This window comes from Cynocephalus volans, chromosome 12 (assembly GCF_027409185.1).
Source record: "Cynocephalus volans isolate mCynVol1 chromosome 12, mCynVol1.pri, whole genome shotgun sequence".
Lineage (NCBI taxonomy): Eukaryota > Metazoa > Chordata > Mammalia > Dermoptera > Cynocephalidae > Cynocephalus > Cynocephalus volans.
The window spans coordinates 84985510-84996589 of record NC_084471.1 but is presented as its reverse complement, the minus strand read 5'-3'; the positions used below and the strand labels follow the sequence as shown (position 1 = coordinate 84996589).

Genomic DNA, 11080 nt, shown 5'->3' with positions numbered 1-11080 from the left:
CTGATGATTCAGAGTTATCATCATGACCATCAATCACCATGAATAGCCACCACCTCCTTCCTCTCAGAGTGCAAACTGGAAACTCTCACAAGCTAAAAGAAATGTTCCTTTTTACCCTGTCTACCTTGAATTTCTCTCTTAACTTTCTTTTTTTGAAAACAGCTTTATTGAGTTACAACTTATCCATTTAAATATTATTCAGTGGTTTCTAGTATACTCACATATATATGCAATCATCACCATGATCAAATTTAGAACATTTTCAAAAAGAAGCATGTACCCTTTAACTATTACCCTCCTTACCTTTTAGCATCCTCCCACCCCCTGCCGCCCCAGCTCAAAGCAACACTAATCTACTTTTTGTCTGTTTAAATCTCCCTATTCTGGGCTTTCATATAAACAGAATCACATAATGTATAGACCTTTGTGATTAGCTTCTTTCACTCAGCATAATGTTTTCAAGGTTCATCATGCTGTTGCATGTATTAGTACTTCATTGTGCTTTATGGCTGAATAATATTCCATCGTGTGACTATACCACATTTTTAAAATCCATTTGTCCATTGGTGGACATTTGGGTTGTTTCATTTGAATAATGCTGCTGTAAACATTTATGTATGTTTCTCTGTGGACATAAAGTTTCATTTCTCTTAGGTGTATACCTAGGAATGAAATTGCCAGGTCATGTGATAAGTCTAATCATTTAAGGAACTGCCAGGTTGTTTAACAACGCGGCGACACCATTTTACGTCCCCACTAGCAGTATATGAGGGTGAAAGAATTGGAACCTCACCAACACTGGTTATCTGATGTTTTAATTCTAGCCATCCTAATGCATAGGAAGTGATATCTCATTGTGGTTTTGATTTTCATTTCCCTAATGACTAATGATATTGGGCATCTTTTTGTGTGCCTGTAACCATTTGTGTATCTTCTTTGGGGAAATGTCTATTCAGACCCTTTACACACTAGTAACTGGGTTATTTGCCTTTTAATTATTGAGTTGTAAGGGTTCTTTATATATTCTAGTCACAAGCCCCTTACTAGATGTATCATTTGCAAGTATTTTCTTCCATTCTATGGATTATCTTTGTGCTTTAAAAAATGCTGTCCTTTTCCCTTAATTTCCTTCTTTTCTTGTTGCCAGCCTATTTAAAAGAGGTTCTTATGTCCTTTCAGTCCACTTTGTCCCTTTCCCCATTCATTCTTAAAACCCCCTGCAATACAGCTTTGACACAAACCTTTTTCTTTTGAAACTCTCTTACTAACACCAAACTCCTGTTAGGGTCAACAAAGACTTCCTATTGTTAAATCCAAAGAGTTTTTTAAAAATGCTTGTTCTACTTGTCATTTGACATTGGCGGTACTTAATCTTCATTTCTTTGAAAATTTCTGCTCCCTTAGCTTCCATGATATGATTTTCTCCATATTTTCCTCTTATAATAACAATTCCCATTTTCCTCCCCTGCTCCTCTTATTCTTACGCTTAAATGTTGATGTTCCCCAGAGTTTAATCTGTCATCATGCTTTCATATTCTTCTTGAATTGCCTTATTTATTTTTATGCCTTCAACTCCATTGATAACTCCCCACACGAATCTCCAGCCTTCACCTTGCTCCAATGTCCAGAACCGTATTTTTAACTGCCTATGAGTAGCTCCTTACTAATGACTTGAAAGTCCTACAGGTGGTTAAAACATGCCATTTTCAAAATCCAAAATAACTTCTCCCTCTAACTGTTTGTCTTCCCTTATTCTCATATCTTTGAGGCAAGGAAGCTTGGAATCACCCTCCGTTAATCTTTTTCTTTATACTTTTCTCATGTTGGTCACTGTGTTGATCTCACCCTCTAAACATCTTTCTCATCTTCCCCATTTGCTTTCTCACTGCAGTCATTACCCTTCAATAAACCTTCAGAACCACTTATTGGGATTATTCCAGTAGTCCTATCTCGATTCCCTTCTTCGATCATCTATCCAATCTGTCTTTGTCACTTTGGCAAGCATTAACTTTCTAAAACACAAACTTGATATTGGCACCCTTTACATTAACTGTCTTTAATGACCCCCTGTGACCAGGAGGATCAATCCAGACTGTTTTCTATGATGTTTCAGACCTTTAGTTTTTCCCCATCTGCATTTCTCCTGCTGTCTTGTCCATCTATCCCATGTCTAGGAAATTTTAAACTACTTCCTGCTCCCCATAATGCTGTATTCATTTTTCTATTGGTGTTTAACAAATTACCAGAAATCTAGTAGCTTAATATAACAGAAGTTTATTATCTCACAGTTTCTGTGAATCAGGAGTCTGGCACATTTTAGCTAGATTCTCCACTAAGGTGAAATCAAAGTGTCAGCCAGTTGTATCCTCATATGGAAACGTAACTGGGGGAAAGATCCGGTTCCAAACTCTTTCAGGTTGATTGTAGAATTTATTTCCTTGTAGCTGTATGACCTGTTTAATTGCTAGCTGCTGACTGGGCACCACTCTGAACTCATAGAGGCAGCTCTCTGGTGCTGCCATGAGCCTACCCACAGTGTGGCAAAGAGAGGAGAATCTCTTTCTTTGATTCTCTTGACCTTTTTTAAGAGCTCACCTTATTAGGTCAGACCCACCAAGATAATCTGCATTTTGATTAACTTCAAGTTAACAGATTAGGGACCTTTATTACAACAGCAAACTTCCTTTTGATATATAATGCAGCGTAATCATATGAGTAATATTCCATCACATTCACAGGCACATCCTGCTCATGCTCAAGGGGAAGGGAACATACAGGGCATGATCAGCAGGTGTGGGAATCTTGGGGGAATTTTGCCTAATATACGCAACGTGCTCTTTCTCTCTCTCTCTTTTTTTATTTTTGGTGTCTGGCCAGTACAGGGATCGAACCCTGAGCCTTGGTGTTATGGGCACCATGCTCTAACCAGCTGAGCTAACCAGCCAGCCACAACGTGTTCTTTCATTGCTCACCCCCTTTGCATATACACTCCCTTCTTCCTGTTATATCCATTCCTCCACTATTAATTTGAAAAGCCCTTGGCTGGCTTTTAAGACCAACTTCAAATATTACTTATCCATTAAGACTTCAAGACAAATCTGTTTTTCCCTTCTTTGTATTCCCATTGCACTTCCTATCTCTATTATATCTGCTTATATTTTTGCATTCTCAGCTGGCCTGTAAAATTTTCAAGGACATTAACTACCTTTTACTTGTCTTTGCTTTTCCAACCCCAGGCATGTATTAGATTCTTTTAACGTGTATGCTGAATAAATTAATCCATTTCTTTATTGTGCAGTAATGCCATGACAATCTCATAGACTTACTGAAATGAATAGAGCTTTGACCACATTGCAATAAATGTCCTTTGATTGACACTGTTAAGCCAGGTTTTGTTTTGTTGTTTGCTTATTTTTTTATTTGTTAGTTTATTCTCCTTTTCCCATTGTGTTATCAGTTTGTCAAATGACCCTGCTTCTTGGGGACCTGGCTGCAAAACTGCATCTCCTGAATTGTTGCATCCAAGCTGGTAAGGACTGGGAAACAAACTAATTAAATATTTTAGAATTAAGGACAAAAAATGAGTTCAGTGGCTTTAATTCATTGTCAGAGAATCTCTTTTTTGGGTATAATGCATGTCCAATGGCCCAGAGACTGCAAAATCATTTTTGACTATTTTTGTAGGCATTCTTCCAGGTACTTGTAAACTAGCTAGCAGAACTTATTGAGAAAGTGATCTTTGAATAAATGAGGCCCAATTTTATGTCTACAAGATCAACTATTTTGAAATAAGTTTTAATAGGAGGCAGCTTTAAAGAAAAATTTTCCACCCCTTTATCATTCTATTTACATAATTAATAGCAACTGAAAGCTTTTAATGAGTTTAACAGAAAGTCTTAAAATTGAAAATATGAACTCAACATATTTTCTTCACACTTAAATAATGTAATTTTCTTTTTTTGTCATTTCATTCATTGGGTCTCCCAAGCAGAGAGATAAAATCACAAATGTGTATTTTAGAATCAGGCACCGAGTCCCCAGCAGACCACAAAAAACCATAAGTCAATGAAACAGTCCTCAGGGGAAAAAGCTACAAATTTGGAGTTGCCTGAGTTCTATACTTTCAAGGGCTACAATAGCAACTTTCCAGGAGTCTGAGGGTCAAACTTAATTTGCACATAAATTTATATAAAATTTTAAATTGTGAGTATGCATATGCAAGCTTAGCGCTTGCTTGCATGACTAATGGAGATGACTTGCTGGCTTTCATCAGTTGTGAAAACCTCAAGATAGATAAGCTTCATCCCCAGCTTTCCTATTATGCAAAAATGGTACCTCTGGGAATTTAGAAATTCATTCACTTTAAAATAAATATACTGGTAGCATTCTAGGGCCTGCTTATTGCTTTTCCAATTGCCTGTTTAATGTAAAACATGCTTCATAGATAGCATTGATGAGACACCCCCAGAAACCAAATATAACATTTGTATCAGGTTTAGATAAAGGTAAATTGTGATTCTCTTCTATGTCTAGGGACAAAACTTCAGTTTGGTTTGATGTTACTCTGGGACCACAGCCTTTCAAAGACATATCTTATTGAATGAGATCTTTGTTTTTGGTGGGTGATAGATTGGGCTGGATGTTGACTATGTGTAGATAGCAATGACACTTGTAATGTTTTTGAATAACAGATCTAATAAGGAAGTAGGTACTCAACTTTTACTTTCTGCTGCCATCAAGAAGACACATAGCGTTAGGAAACAAGATAACCATAATTCAAAGGATTTACATGGAATGAGGAAGAAAATGGCTCAAGGGACATCCAAATTAGGTTGCTTTCTTCGTGCTAAAAGTTGGGAAGATTTGTAAAACCCTATTCAGTTTAGTAATCTAGTAAAGAAAGCATTTGATATTAGGGATTATATGAATACATTCTTACAAAGAGAGTAAACCTCCATTGTTTCAGTATTAAATGTGCCTGTGCAGTATGAAACAAGAACAGAAATAGCTGAAACCACAAAAAACGGAGTTGATCAAAGCCAAACGTTGAGCAACTGCAGACATAAAACCCAGAAATTCTCTACAATCTATATATCAAACATGTTGAAATTTAAGAATAGAGAATACCATCACTGGAATGTGAATGCTTTTAGAATAAGAACCATGTCTAACTTGTTCACCATGTTATGCTCACTATCTAGTCCACTGTGAGCACACATAGGCACCCGTTAAATCTTTATTGAATGAAAGAATGATGGAAGATCTGATGTGTAACATTGTGACTCTGTATGAGTCTTGGACTAAAATATGTGGTGACAAAAGTGAATCAGTAGATAATAGAGTATCAATGTGAGATATGACAGGACTCAAACCCAAAACTGGAGAGATATTTTCCCATTCCTAGTTAAGTATCTCATCTTCTCTAGAGAAGTGGGATTGATAATGATTGATAAACTCACATGCCAATGATGCCTATATATGTTATTTGTAGTTAATGTTTGTATAATTCATGTATATTTAAGTTAACAGTAGAATAGTCTACAATATTGCTTTAGTCCTTTTTTAAAATTATTTTTTTTCTTTTTTTTTTTTTTTTGTAGGAGAAACACTACCACTCAGCCTCTGTAGTATGGTTGGCAGCCCTGTGAACTTCTTTTTTAATGTAGCATGTTATGCAGTCCTTTTCTAAATTCACATAAAGTCTTGAAAGCCTAACCACACTTGTTTTTAGTCAATAGTATTTGAACTTGAGTAAATCAAATGACACTTTCCTTGGGATTCCAGTGGCCAGAATATAAAGACAGAGTAAGAAGTCTTCTTATGATTTCTAAAAAGAGCCTGTGTATGGCTATAATTTTTCACAGGTTGATCTCTATAAATTTAATCAGGATAATATAAGCAGAACACAGATCTATACCAGTAGACCCTATAATGTTAATGGAATAATTGAACAATTTTGTTTCCTTGAATGAGTACTTCTGGGAATTTGATAGTGGGGTGGACGATAAAAAGAGTAGTTTTATAGCAAATACATTATAACAAGTCAAATGACATATAGACAATTCACTAGATTGAGAAACAGGAGACATCTGCAACTAACTGTGTAACTTTTGCTAAGGAGTCATTTAATCTCAGGAAGCCTCAGTTTTCTTGCTGTAAAATGATGGTCGTACTACCTGATATTGAACTTCTCCTCTAGCTCTAACATTCTCAAACTCTAAGACTGATTTTGTTTTTGTTGTGTTTTACTGCTATTTCACCCAGTGAGCCTATGATATATTTTTGTAATTCTCTTGCTTTTATGCTTGGAAAGGATAGAAAACTACAGGATTATCCAAAGGCCTGGATTGTTTTTCACATGTTTGATGACTGTAGCTTTTTGAGTTAAATGTGGGTTTGTGATTATATAACTTATCTAGACCTTTAAAGAATAGGTGTAAGCAAAAACTGGGCAGATGTAAAAACAGGTGCTTAGTAAGTCTTGTTAAAGATGGAGCAATAATGCTACAAGTATTGGGAAACTACCAGGTTGGGAGCCAATGATCACATATTGTTGAGTATGAGATGTTGAACAGATCCATCTATTGACAGTAAAGACTTTAAAAAGGCTTCTGAAATCAGCCTCATATACAAAAAAGCAGAAAAAAAAAATTGAGTGTCTTTTTTGTCAAATTCATGTATAATGAAAGAAGAGGATTAGTATATTGTAGAGGTGGTTTAAATATTTCACTTACTTCCCAAGATACATTAAAAGTGATAAACCACCCTAGAAAAATGAAGAAGACTATGTTACGGAAACATCTGTGCCCAAGAATTCTGGATTCTGAGATATGATTATTCCATAGGCCCTCACCCTACTAAACTGATTTCAACACTATACACAGCTATTTCATCAAGGGACTGGGAATAAAATTTTTAAAAGCTTCTAAAGATGCTTTGTGAATGCAACAGACAATGAGATGTTTATTCTGGAATATTGCACTGGAAAATTCAGTTACTACTTGGTAATAGATCCATTTCTAAATTTATTTTGTTTTTTTATAGCATACATACCATTTCCTTGAAAGCTGAAAGAATAAGATGTATTTCTAACAAAGTTCTAAGAGAAAAGATCACCAGAAAACAAGTCTGTCCATTTATTTTGCCACAATACTTTCTGTCTTTGGAACTGGAGTCCCAATTTACTGGTAGGACCCCTAAGAGAACGTTAGCCTTCCTGCTCAGATTTTTAGCCGTTCCATTTGTCCTACATTTTTTGTTTAAGCATACAACCCAACACAAGACTCCCATCTAGAAATATAGTGTAAGGTCACTGTGAGATTTCAGTAAAAGTAAGTTAAATTGAACTACAAACGTCCCTTACTGGCAGAGTATAATCTGTCCTTCAGTAAACCGATCTGCCTTTTAAAATGATTTTTCCCAAACCTCCTGCTGTAATTATTTCTTGTCCTTCCCTTAGGGGCTATTGCTAGCAAAAGACCATAGCAACCTTTTATATATTTATAAACTATGTTTTTAGATACAATAAAGCTTCTGGTGCTGTCAGATAAACAAAGAGCCAAAACAGCTTCCATGTCTTCCACCCTGTGAATTTGAATGAGATGTTTGTCCCTAAAAATTCTGAAAAGAACATGAAAAAAAGATGTCTGCTAATAGCCAAAGTAATTTTTCTAAGTAATACCAAAGGTATAACACCTTTGATTCAGTAGACAGCACGAAGTCATTACCTATATCAAAGTGCAATGTCTTGTGCTATGAGCACTAACATGCTTTGAGAAACGCTGATCTTGAAACTTCCTCCACAAAAAAGTGAGATAAATTTTGGAAATGCTGCATATCAAATCCTCTTTTGCTAGTGTCATAATGCATATTAGTATACTAAAAACTCTGCGAAGTCCTGTCCCCAAAAGACCCATGTAACTTTGCTTAAGCCTTTATGAAAACTTACTTTATCTTTTTTCCTTATAATACCTGTTATTGTCCAAAGGAACTATTTTTCTACTAATCATGTCCCAGGAAATGCTGTCTTCTCCTTTGTGTAAATGAAACATAAATGGCCGCAGTATTCCTTATGTGGACAAAATACTATCAAACTTGCATGAAATGATAACACATTACTGCCATTCTTTTCATGGCCTAGGTTGCCTTTTTCTCCTAAGGAAAAAAATAACTGATAACTCAGAGTTTATTCTAAATCTCTCCATTCCCCCAGTAACCTCCTGATTAGAGGTTACTAGTGCTTACAATTAGTCTTAGAACTCTTGAGCCACTCTCTTTCCCATCCTTGTCTGCAAATCCCTACCAGGTGTGATTTTAAAGGGTGCCAGATTAATGGTGTGTTTTATTACCAGTAACAATAGTAGCAGCAACAATATGAAAAATGATGATACAGCTTTAAGATCAACTATCTTTTAGGGGGAATGGAGGATATGTAAAAAAGTCTCCATCTAGTGCTCTTTCTCTTCCCATCGACAGAATAGAACATGAAAGTAATTTCTGAAAGACGATAAAGTTTGAGAAGTAACTCAAACAAAGTATGCCTGTTGGAAAGGTCTAGTCACTGCTTGAGCTATTGTGTTACTACAAGTATATTTGAACAGACTTCTCATTTTCTTCACCTCTAATTATTTCTAATTTCTCTTATGTTCTTATGATTGTTGAGGATGTGAGTAATGCCTTGTAGGAAGCTGGTTAGCTGGAATAATATGACTTCATGTTGAGCTGAAGGTGGAAGGCAGAGAAGAGAGTGACAATAATTATTTTATTGCTAAAATTTTGAAAGCCTTCCAAAATATGTTTCCTTTGCAACTTTTGATATCCAGAAGCCAAATATCCTCTGGAATTGCCTTCAGACCTTTGAACAAAAGCAGGGTACAGTAATTGTTTCAAATGGCATTGAGGACATTAAAGTTTAGGTCTCTTTTAGAAGATCAAATGCTCCGTTTGAGGATGCAGACTTTAAAAGTTCTAATTAGACCCTCTATTTTTTTTAAAAAAAATGGCACTTGAATCCTTATGTATTTGTTTGCCTGTCTTTGGAATTAGGCCCTGTGGATCAGAGGCATAAAATAAGGTTGAGTATATTAAAAATCCTACTTCTAGGTCTATGTCCATGGGGTCTATGTTAATTTAAAATACTTACAAATATATACATTTACTATGGGTTATTTCTATATTCAGTGATACCAAAAGCTTATATGTTCAGAATTCATAAATCAAGTACCTTCCTTCAAATCAGTTTAATTGAATTAGAGCATCGGGGATGTGTGTTTTCTAAGCTGATTGTTGAATTTGGTTTAAGTAATCTTGGCAGAAAGTTGTAACCTTCCAATATTTTCTTCCACCTAGCTGAAAACAAGCCAGAATATGCCATTTTCCCTGATTAAAAACTAGCAGACCCGCACTCTTGTTTTCAAGGGAAATTGTATAGTTAGAGGTTAATTGTTCAGACACTGGCCATGTGACCATCATGTTTTCGTCTGTGGACTGGGTATAATAATACTCCCCCCACAGTATTGCTGTAAAATTAGGGGTTACATGTAAAACACTCAGCATGAAGTATGTATTTATTCAAAATACTATTGTTTTTAAATCAAGCCAATGCTTCTTGCATTTACTAATTTCGGTCTCTCAGCCAGGAATGTCTTCTTCCTACTTATGAACTTCTGTATAGCTTTTAAGTCTCAATCAAATTTTAGCTTCCTTTCTGAGCTTTTCCTTAATGTCTCCTGGTAGAATTAATTGTTCCCTTTTTTCTGGGCTCCTATAGCCAACTTACAAATATATATGTTATTTAACTTTTACCAAAGATCTAGTATATGTGAGACACCATGCTAGCCACTGGGGATATAAAGATGAATATAATTTGATTTTTGTTCTTCATATATTGTAAGTCTTACATATTACTGAAGACTGATCTCTCCCATCAGACTGTGAACTGAATAAGACATGGCTCAAGCCTTATTCATCTTTGCACAATTAGCACAGTGCACACCACATAGAAGCATTGACAAATGTGGCCTGAATTGAGCTGAGTTTAGCAATAATGGATCGTCACTTACTCTCTTTTCATGTAACTCTATGCATGGTTGAAGCATGTATATGAAAACAGGCCAAGATGATTCTGTGGCCTGGCAGGGCCCTGTACAGGGTGTGGACGTCCAGGTCATTTTTGGTATTACTCTGATGCAGATGGCCATTGGCTGAACTCCTCTTTCAATCATACTGCTCTCTAAGGAAGACAGATATCCTTTCTTGGAATAAAGTACGGTGATATTCCACCTTTTAATTTCTTTTGTCATTCTTTCCAAATTGTATCTAGCTCTCTATGGTCTAAAACAGTGTTCATCATAAATTCCAAACTGTAGCACAAACTTCCTCTCCCACACCCATCTACTAGCCTCTTCTAGAACATACCCTATGTTCAGTTTAAGCTGAGGATAACAAAACCCTGTTATTCACTTTAAATAGGAAACGGATGGCATTGAAATTACATGTTTTATTTTAGTTTCAAGTATAAATGTTTTATCAAAACCATGAAATCTCCATGGCAGTTTATTTTCACACACTCTGACAATCCAGTAGAATGAGTAAAGAGATAAATGAAAGTTGAATCACACTTTCAAGAATTAATCCAATCAACCTTTCCAACCCAATGATTGGGAGGAAGATCTTTAATAACTTTTTGGTTTTGGAATATAAATGCAACATGGTCCACGTCAAAAAAATATCAGAGAGTATCCCTTGAAGAATGGATTAAAAAGGGAGGTCTCAAGAGATCCTGGAAGTGACTATCTGGGGAGAAAAGGAAAAGCAAAAGCAAAACAAAAACAAACAAAAAACACAATAGAAAGAATATTGCAATAGTAAAGGAAAGAAACTAAAGCCTTTGTATTCGTTTGTTAGGATTGCCATACCAAGTACCACAAACTAATTGGCTTAAACAAAGAAATTATTGTCTCACAGTTCTAGAGGTTAGATGTCTGGCCAACGTGTCAACATGTGGGTTCCTTCTGAGGACTGTGAGGAAGAATTTGTTCCGTATCTCTCTCCTACTTCTGGTGGTTTTCTGGCAATCTTT

General features: G+C 35.8%; 1 non-coding gene and 1 pseudogene across 1 annotated transcript; both read right to left on the bottom strand.

Moving 5' to 3' along the window:
• Positions 1 to 2870: 2870 nt before the first annotated feature.
• On the bottom strand, positions 2871 to 2944 carry TRNAM-CAU (transfer RNA methionine (anticodon CAU)). The gene has a single exon. It is a non-coding gene; the product is annotated as a tRNA-Met (tRNA).
• Positions 2945 to 5592: 2648 nt separating this feature from the next.
• On the bottom strand, positions 5593 to 5701 carry LOC134361425 (small nucleolar RNA U109; annotated as a pseudogene).
• Between the last annotated feature and the right edge of the window lie 5379 nt (positions 5702 to 11080).